Here is a 10,249-nt window from a genome sequence, read left to right on the forward strand (position 1 = left end):
ACCCGCCGTGATTCCCTGGCCGGGGTAGGGGGCATGGCATGCCACAGGAGGGGTGGTATGGTGCAAGAAGGGGTGCCTTTTCCTATGAAAAGGAGCCGAGGGAGGTGGGGGGATCCTTTTTCCCCCTGTGCACCCCCGTCTTTCTCCCCACCACCACCCCGGGATGCTGCGAGGCGGCAGGCGGGGGTTTCTGTGCTCAGCTCCTATGTCCTGCCTCTGCTGCCAACTCGGGCTTGCCGGGGCCGTTCCTGACACGCACCAGCCGTGCTGGAAAGGCGTAAACAGATCAGGTTGCCGGCAGGGGTCCAGGGAGCGGGCAGGCCTTGGCTTGCATCCCACCACTGTTTGGTCGGGCCAGGCTGTGGGGAGCGCCGAGGCAGGGGGACGCAATGGAGGGGGCTGACCTGGCAGTGGGGTCCCTGCAAGCAGGAGGGTCCCTGCAGGAAGCTGGGCACGACTTTGGTTTGATGAGGGTTTGGGGATGCTGCCCCTGCCTCAGTTTACCTCTGGTGCTAGGGTGGGCCTGCTTTTTAGGGGTTCAGAGGTGTTGATGTGCTGCCCCCCAACGCCTTTTCCCATCCCCGTGTGGGAAGCTGCCAACCGGAGCTCAGCCTGTGGACTGGGGGTCCTCAGATTCAACCCCCCCTTATCCATCGCAGTTGTATTCTGATGCCTTTGACCTTGCTGTAAATCAGCCCTTGTCCCTCCCACAGTATGTGGCGGGACGGGGCTATTCCGTGTTGTTCTTGTCCCCAGCTGGTCCCCGAGCAGCTGCCGGCTGGCTCTGGCGCCCGGGCTGGGTGATGGGAGGAACCCACTGCCCTCCCTGCCAGCCCCAGAGCAGCTGGGACAAGGGGAGGGGAACAGGAATGCAACGCCCAGAATAACTTGGCAGCCACCAAGGCCCCCACGGGGACGGCGAGACGGGCGCGGGGTCCTGGTGTGGGTTCCTGCTTCCACCACGGGGATGGGGACATGCCTCTCCCGGGACATACCATGTCACTGGCTGCTAAATGCATTTGTCGGTGATTGCTGCTTCTACCTGGGGATGCACAGGGTGGTGCAGGGCACCACGGTGATACAGGTGTTGCATCCCTCTCCTGTCCCCTGCAGACAGGGTCCCGCTGCAGACCGGGGTCCTGGGGGAATCCTTTGCTGCTGCAGCTGGGTGAAAACATCCTGCTCCAGCCAAGGAACAAGAAAAGTGCCACCGGCCAGATGCTCAGGAGGATTTTGGCGACGACTTCTCCCACTTTGCAGCATTGCCCAGCCAGCCGGAAACCCGGGCTGGCAGCCAGAGGGTCTGACCTGGCTGGCAAAGAGCCCTCGCACTGGGCACATGCAAAGCCATGCTGCCCTCCCCGGCCTTGGCAGGGAAAGGGGAGAGCAGCAGTGGGTTCTGTCTCTCAGGCTGCTTGTCCCAGGCTGGAGGGAGCTTGGCCCGTGCCCACTGGAGATGGACCTGTCCCTCTGCCCTTCCCACTGGCAGCAGCGTGAGGCGGCCGGGCAGTTCCCACTTGCTTTGGTAGGTGACCTTGTGCAGGGGATGGGGGCAGCAAAGAGAGACAGGTGCCCTCTGTGCCCTTGCCGTTGCCGGAGAGGGGATTTGAAGAGGGATCCCTCCCACTCCTCATGGCTGGGGAGTGCTGAGCAGCCACTGCTGGGTGAGATCCTCTTGTTCTTTCTCGATGCACATGCCACAAATGGCTGCAGCACCATGGTATCTGTGGGAGCAGTCGCCCATCCAGCATCCCTTGGAACCAGCAGGAGCCAGAGGCTCTGTCCAGGAGGAAAGGAAACAGTTTGCTCAAGCTGCTCGGATCCAGGCTGCAGTTCAGATAGAGCCAGATAGCCCATGCATCATTTGCTGGAAGGCAGCTGTAGGAAGCAAAGAGCCTCTCGTTTTGGTTTGGCAATAGAGGGTAGAGGCAGCAGCCCCCCAGGAGTGGTTGGTTCATAGGGAGGAAAACCCAGTCCCCAGGCAGCATCTGCCCCGTCCCTGCACAGATTGGGCTGTGTGTATCCCAAGGGACCCCGCTGGCATGTTCCTGAGTGGGGCTGGCAGCAGCACTGGCTCATGGTGTCAGAGTTGAGGAAAGGCATCTGCAAGGTATTTTTAACCACGTGTGACTCCAAACCCTGGCTGTGCAGCCACCAGCAGTAGTCTGAGGTTAGTCCTCGGCTGCTGATGGTTGATTGCCCACGGGCTGGTGGTGGGGGCAGGGCTTTGGGGAAAATTCATTTCCCCATCACTGGGGCCTCAGGAAGGAGTGACGGCACTTGAACCATCGACCTTCTGGGTGACCTCGAGCGAATGGCTTCACCTCACGGTGCCTCCCCTCCCATCCTGTGTGTGCCTTGTCTAGATTAGAGCATCCAGGGTGGGGACAGCCACTCCGTCCGCCCCATCACTGCCTGCTTCGGGCACACAGCAGCTTCTCTGGGGCCAAAAGGGGAGGATGTCACAGGGTTTCCAGCTGCCACATCACTGTGTGCTTTGAGTACTGGCTCCACCAGTCGGAGCGGCACCCAGGTGCCAGCTGCCACGTGCTGCGGGTACCAGGCTGGCAGTGATGGGGACAGTGCCATAGGGCTGTGGCAGCCCGGTCCCCCAGCATCAGCCTTGCCCCACTGCCCCCAGGAGCTGCATGATTTGCTGCAACCATCCAAGCTACAGCGGAGGGCTGGATCCTCGTTTCACTCCCTTGAGCTCGTGGGGTTTTGCTGGCCACTCTTGGCTGCTCTAATTTTTATCTGGAGCTCATTGTTAGAACCATAAAATAAATAGCTACATGCTCCTCTCGAGCATCAAAACCCTCCAGGTGTAGGTGGCTTGCTGCGTCCCTGCCTGCCCTCCTTAATTAACTGTTGCTCAGCAAATGTATACTTACTGACCTGCCCTAATCTTCCTGTGCAAGGCAAGCCCTTTGGCTGCCAGCTCCTGCTGCTTGCCTCTCATGTCCCCCCAAGCCTCTCATGTCCCCCGTGAGCCTGTGTCATGTTCACAGCCCTGGGCACACGATGGAAGATTGTACCCCGGGAAGTGACATCCCTTGGCACAGGGCTGCTGAGGTTGTTTTCCTCACCAGCAGCTCCCTCCGTGCCTGTGCTCACGCTGCTCTCACCGTCCCCCCACATCCTGCTTCCCCTTTTTCTTCCTCCCATTGATCGTCTGCTGGTCGGATTATTTTTCCCCAGATGCTGCAGTCTGCAATTTTCCCAGGTTGAATCTGCCTGGGTTTGTTCTCCTAATCTCTCTAAGTCCCTTTTGTGTTATTTCTGCCCTTGTTGATCTGTTGAGCATCCTCCACGGATTATATTAATGTGCCATTTGCTTGGTATCGTGTTAATGAGAATGCTGAGGGTGTCTGTAGGTGCAGCCCATTTACCTGGGTACCCAGGGGGCACTGGAGCCCCATGGCCCCTTCCCTGGCTCCCAGGGGAACCAGTTGGAACCAGTATGGAACCAGTTGAACGGGAGCCAAGGCATGTTGTTAATGCTGGACCAGATGCTCTGCTGGGCCCCATGTCCTGCAGCCCACAGGTGGCTCTTGGCCCTGCGGCATGCCTGGCGATGCACCGCAGGCGCAGCTTGTGCTTGGCCACCGGCCCCCACCACTATCGCCCCATCTCTTCCCACTCAGGAGGCATCCTGTCCTTTCGGAAGGATGGGGGAAATGGAAAAGGCTCCACCTCTTCCCTGGGCAAATACAGCTCCTCTGAGTTCATATCCTGGAGAGCGGAATAGCCAGGTCCCAGCAGGGATGGTGACTTCACCTCCCGGTAACGCGTTTCCCTAGCCAGCTGGGAAAGGAGCCCTTGTATCTCTGAAGGAGCCACCCGGCTTCCCCCACCCAAAGCCTTTCCCAGCTGTTTCCATCCTGGCCGGGGCTGGGGGATGTGAATTTGTCTTCGTGGGGAAAGGGTGTTACCGCTTCCCCTTGCCGGGGGAGCTGGGCTGGGTCGCATTGCTTTGGGGTAGGCAGCTGATGCGAACCCCCAAATTACTGTGGGGAAGGGGAGTCAATGCTGTTCATTCCACCACGCAGCTGAGATCCTTCTGGGGGCCTGAAACTCAAAGCAGGAGCACGTGTTTGGCTTTTACAAGGGGTGAATCCAGCCCCAAAGGACTCCTGTGATGCGGTTTCCTCCCCTTGGCATTTGCCCCCTCCATCCCCTCTGTGGCTGTCAAACCTCAGGGGCAAGAGGCGAGAGCTGCACCTTCTTTCCAGCTGCGTGGATGGAGATGGGGTATCCGACTCTGCTTTTCCTTTCATTGTTCTGGGAGCCCTTGCTTTGAATAAGCTGCCTGGTTTTTCCTGCTTTGCTTGGTGGGGGAAGCAGCGGAGGGAAATTGGGGGTCTGGCTGGGTGTCCCAGGGCTGGGGATGAGCAATCAATGTCTGTGCTGTGCATGGATGCTGCCCCTGCTCCCTTCTGCTGCCAACCTCTTTAAAAAACTGAATTGTTGGATTTTCCCTGGGAAAAAGGTTCCCAGCCTTTCCCAAAGAAGGAAAAAGGCTGCTAGTTGGTCCTGCTGCCTTGTGCCCAAACCCTCCTCTTCGCCTGTCATGGGTCCCCAGCCTAGGGAAGAAGGCAGATGCCTTGGACCTCTCAAATTCCTCTGCCTTTGCCGTTGCCTGCCTTCACCATCATCCACCATCATATCTGAAGACGTTGCAGGACGGGACTGCTTAGAGAAGGAGAAAGCATAGATGAGGAGGGAGGCAGAGCTGCCAGAGGAGATTCAGACATGCCATCGACAGAGGCAGCTTGGTGGCAGGGGCAACGTGGGCTCTGCGTGGCTGTAAGCCCTAAGATTTGAGGCTCAAGCCAGGGGTGAATGGTGGAGGCTGCTGAGGTTAGAGACAAGCAGTCTGTGTTTTGGTGTGGGGATGCTCACAGCACAGGGATGATATGTCCAGCCCTCGGGATGCTGTGAGGAGCTGCCAGGAGTTGCTGCACCTGCTGGGGTTATTCCAGCTGGACCTGGGCTGCTGAAACCAGGAGCGGGGCTTGGGTGCAACAGCCATCGTGCAGCCTGTGCAGCATCAAAGCAGGCAGGGCCCTGGCCAGGTCCAATCTGTCTCACACCTGGGTTGGGTACGTTTCTCAAGGGGTGAAGACACCAATTGTTCTCACGGAGTTGCCAGACACTGGTGTGGGGAAAGATAAGGGGCTCCCTGCTATGTCGCGCTCTCCCGTCACTGCCATTTGCCCTGTGTTGATGGGAATCTGCCTCCCTGATTGGAGCCTCCCCGTCCCTGCCAGTTAACCCAGTGGCTTTGCCCCAGTTGGACCCACCCTGCAGTGCCTGGCTTGGCAGAGGACCTGTTGGTGTTGGTGGGGAGCCTGTTTGCAGGGATGCTGCGAAGCCTCAAACCCCGGCACAGGCCATTTGCAGGCAGGAAAACACCTGTGGCATTTGGACACCCATGGCATTTGGACACCCGTGGCATTTGGACGCAGGGACGGGCGCTCAGCTGGGTATCCCAGGTAGCAGCACCCTGGCAGCCAAATTCACCCACCATAACCACGGGGGAAATAGGGGGGCCCCTGCCTGCCCAGGGAGCTGGACACAGTGCTGGGCTTGGCGTTTGGGGTGTGGGCTGGTGGCTACAGCAGGCAGCCAGGGTCAGGAGCCCTTGGCTCTCACCCAACCTCCGCCCCAAGCTTGCTGGGCAACTTTGGTTGAGTTTCTTAACGACTCTGTGGCCGAGTTCCTTCCCTATCGAAGCGGGCAAATCTCTTCGGAACCTATTGGGAAATTGCACCTGAAGAAGCCGGTTTGCCAGGAGGCTGCGCTGGGAGGAGCCGGGTGTGGGTGGCTGCAGCAGACGTGCCTGCGGATGAAGGGGCAACAGGGAAGGGTGATTCCTGCAAAAGAGAGATGGACATCACCTCTTTGGATCTTGATTTTGGGCGAGACATCGAGTCTCTCCTGAGCCCCAGCACAAACCCACCGTATGTCGGGGCAGGGCCACTCCAGGCCGTCAGCACAGGTCAAGGCTGGGCAGGGAAGGTTGGGTGAAGCTGCCGGCTCCGCTTCCAGCCCCAGGAGGCTGCCACCACCATCAGAGACGACTGGTGCTCTGCAGGATCGCAGCTGATTAGCTCCTCCAGCTGGTTTATTGGCTTAGTGGTGACAGTCCCCAGGTGGATTTTATTTTCCCAAGAGGGTATGCGCGTGTGTTTGGTGTGTCCAGAGCACACAGTCCTTCTCCCACTGCCCAGGGCAGCAGGATAGTGTTTCTGCAGTGCCCAGACAGAGCATCTCTGTGTGCAGGGTACTCGTGGCCGGCAGTGCAGGGATGCTCGTGGTGCAGGAATGCTCAGGCTGAATGCTGAGGAATGCTTGTGGTTGGCAGTACGGGGATGCTCATGATACAGGGATGCTCAGACCTGCAGTGCGGAGAGGCTCGTGGCACAGGGATACTTGCAGCCAGCGGTGTGGGGATGCAATTTCCCAGGGCAAGGGGAAGGGATGAGGGTCTGTGATGCAGGACTAGCAGAAAGGTGTATTTTTTCAAGGCATCTCTGGCAAGGAGGTGTGTCTTGAGTTATAGATCTCTGTCCTGCACAGAGACAAAGGCTTGCAGCGGAGGAGCTCTGCGTGGACACACTGGGTGGGCAAAATTGGGAGGGGTCACAGCAAAAGCACTGCTTTCTGGAGCCTGACTCTCCATGTGAGAGCCAAGGCAGGAGTCTCCAAGGGGCGCTTTGGAGGGGACATGGGATATTTGGGCATTTCCTTCCCCAGCCAAACCCAGGCAAGCATGTGTCGCTCCTTCTCAGCAAGTGGTGAGCAGTTCAGTGCTTGGGAGGGATCGTGTCCACCTCTGAGACCTCAGGGTGAAGCTCAAGGGTGTCCCCACAAGGATGAGGTCTCCGGTGAAGGGCACGGGGTGATGCAGGGTGCCCAGCGTGCTGGCACAGGGGGTGCCAGCCGGGCCAGGTGAGGGCATGCTCCATGCAGCCAGCACAGCCGGTGCGGGGCGAGCGCCCCTGGGGGGTAAATACGGGTTTGTGCTGGGCCGGCTGCCAGCGGTGCAGGTGAGGTACCTGCCCTGGCCAGCTGCTCCCTGGGTGCCCCCTGCACCCCATGGGGAGCTCAGCCTGGACTGGCATCCCCGCCATGGGGGTGCAGTGCAGCCCAGCTCCACGGGGAAACTGAGGCATGGGGTGCAGCACGACAGAGGGGACTGCTTGGTCAGGAGAGCTGGTTGGAAACACGCCATGCAGGGCTGCGCCATTCTGGCCCCCCCCACCAGCGAGGATCCGAAAGGCCAAGGGCCGGCACTTTCTTCCCAGCTGGGGCCAGAGCTGGAGCGAGAGTGGGCTGCGAATGAGGGTCTCGGCCCCGTCTGGCGAGAGGGTGGCCACGCTGCCTTTGCCATGGCCGGCGCCCAGCAGAGCATGTGGGTCCTACATTTGTAAGCAATTTGCCGGAGCGCTCCGGAGGTGATTCCCGCCTGCTGCTTGGCAGCCAGACGCCGCACAGAAGCTCACTGGCTCCCTCGAGGCCTCGCTCAGCCCTGGCCCCACACTGCTGAGCCTCATCCTGCCCAGGCAGGCACCGGCAAATGCATCAGAGGGGAGGGGTAGAATGGGGTGGGAGCTCGGTGGGACCCCTTGGAGGAGTCATGTTGGGGAGCAGGGCTGAGCAGGGGGAACCCACAGCCAGAGTTAACCCTTGGGGTGTGCCAAGCCAGGTTTTCCCCTGGAAATATCCCCTTCGGGGCTTTTTGCATTTCAGCACTGGGTCCATGTTTTTCTGGGTTCATCTTTCTGGGATGTGAGTGTGCTCCTGGCGGGGAGTGGGGGGGTGCGGATCAGGCCCGCAGGTGCTCCCACCCTGATGCAAACCCAAAGGAGGTGACAATTAGGCTGCGAAGGGTCCGGCCGCCCCATCCCAGTGCCGTGACTGGATCAGCCCCGATCCCGCAGCCCTTTCCCAGCCCAGCTCTGTGGTCTCCCAGCCAGAGCCATGCCTCCAAACCAGCTGGTCTGGGAGGGTTGTGTGATTAGGAATGGCTTGGCCCAGCCTCTGCTGACCCCCAAAACGTCTGGGTGGGAAAGGCCTGGGAGCCTGGAGCTGCCAGGGCACTGACAGGGAGAGAAGGGGCTGAAGAAATGGGGAGAAAAATGGGGGAATCGGTCAAAAGGAGTACACGGATGGAATGAGGAAGAGGGGATGCAGGGAAGCATCCCATCACCTGCCTTCCTGTCACTGCGTCCCCAGGAGCATGACAGGGTTTGGTGGCACCCCCTGGGCAGTCCTCGTGCTGCCCCGCTGCTTCACCCCGTCCTGGCTCTGGCTCCCCATTGAGGCAGGGCTGTCTTTGGGGTTGCTTTGCTGGCCTCATGTGCCGTACAGTGCAGAGGCGTGCAGCAGGACGGTGCTGGCGAAGGGGTCCCAGCTGTCTGACTGTGCTCTGTTTTCCCCTCCATCCCTCCACTCTTCTCTTTGCTCGTGCCTTCGTGCCTGCAGTGCCAGGGTGCCTGGCCCCTTTCCTACCCACGCTTTACCTTCCAGCCTGGCTGCAAACCCTCCAGCTCTCTAAGCAGCAATTTACCCAGCTACAAGCCGGGGATGAACTCTTTCCCTTCCTGCCCGAGGTGGATACGAGCATTATTGCATTGACATTCGGGAAGAGTGGCAAAGGGGATGCTGCTCCCGACTCCACTTTTTGGGACCTGCTGCTTTCCCAGCCACCCATGCCGTGTCCGCATGGTCTCCTGCCCCGTGTTCTGACCTTGCTGGGCTTCCGGAGCAGGGAACTAATTTGAGGAATGTTGCTCAGGAAAGGAGCAAGGACACAGGCATTTTGCTGTGCAGATGCTGACAGCTGCCTCCTGGGAGCGGACAGGGACAAATGCCATGTCCTGGGACACCTACTGCATCCCAGCCCTGCTTACTGGACCCCACAGGCTAGCCCGGTCCCCTTGTAGGAGGAGGTCAGGGATGGGATTTTGGGGTGAGCTCTCCCTCTTCAAATAGTGGGCATTGCTCAACTCCAGAACCAGCCCCCAGGGCCTGTGGGATATTTCTGCCTCTTTCAGTTGTGCTTGTGCTCAGTGGGCATCTCCATCCAGCCCTTCTTTTCCCAGCACCGCCCGCTTGGCTCCACTCTGCTGCCCGGCTTGTGCGGTTCAGGTTCTGCCCCTCCTGCCGTGGGTAAGGAAACCCCCTCACACACACACCCCCTTTCTCAGCAGCAAAACCCCATGGCAATTTTCAGCTACAGCTGATGGGCGCAAACCCACATTGGCCTTCAGTTCCCACTGCACAGAACATCCTTTAAAAACCCCGATTAAAAGGCAGGGGGGCTGGGGGATCGCTCAGGGAGTGGGATGTGATAGCTTCAAGGACATTGCCTACAGCTTAGTGGAATCCTTTGTTTATTTTTAATTTTATCTCAGTTGCGTCCTTTGGAAATCCCCCAGCAGCGAACACTTCCCAGCCCTTCCTGCTCCCCGCTTGCAGGATCCATCCCAAGACTTTCAGAGGGGCAGGATGAGGCCTTTGCCCACCACAGCCAACTGCAGTCCTGGCTCTGCTGTACACCCCAAGCGCGATCCTGGCTCTGTGCAAGAGGCACCGTGGGGCTCTGGTTATGGTCACTCCATGGCTCGGGTCAGAAGTGGCTGGTTCACAAGTGAAATGTTATTTTTTCATGGCCGGCGGGGCCGAGGGAAGCGGCTTGTCCTTGATGGAGACCCCGGATCCTATCCTGGGCTCTCAGGTGATACAGGGCTGGAAGGGAAAAGCAGGAGCTCTGCTGAGTGATGGCTTTGGGAGCCGGTTCCTTCGGGAAGGGCTTTCGGGTTGGCAGAGCTGCTCACTGAAGATGAACAGCCCCTGGAAGAGCTAATTAGAATGATCCCATCCTGATCTCCTCAGCTGTGGTGACCAGTCATGAGTCCTTCACCAGGAGCCACTCCAAGCCCATTTTGCATTAATTAGACTGTTTACAAAACAGTAAATTGCAGTAATGAACACACCATTCCTTGGTTTTCTTTAATTATCCATTTGCACGATGAATGAGCCGGCCCCCTCTTCAGCTCTCCTTCCCGGCAGAGGGGTCACGCAGCTTTGTATGGGATCTGCCACGTGAGTTGGGCAGAGAGCTTGGGAGAGGAGGAAAAGAGAAGGGAATGGAGAGAAGAGAAAGGAAAAGAAAGGCAAGGCAAGGCAATGGAGGAGGAGGAGGAGGAGGGGAGGAGTAGAGCGAGAGAGGAGGGGGCTG

General features: G+C 59.0%; 1 protein-coding gene across 1 annotated transcript in view; it reads left to right on the top strand.

The window, feature by feature from the left end:
• Positions 1-10,249, top strand: part of CASKIN2 (CASK interacting protein 2) — a 33,683-nt gene that overhangs the window by 9,175 nt on the left and 14,259 nt on the right. The gene's annotated exons all lie outside the window — the stretch shown is intronic.

This window comes from Aptenodytes forsteri, unplaced genomic scaffold (assembly GCF_000699145.1).
Source record: "Aptenodytes forsteri isolate BGI_AS27 unplaced genomic scaffold, ASM69914v1 Scaffold563, whole genome shotgun sequence".
Lineage (NCBI taxonomy): Eukaryota > Metazoa > Chordata > Aves > Sphenisciformes > Spheniscidae > Aptenodytes > Aptenodytes forsteri.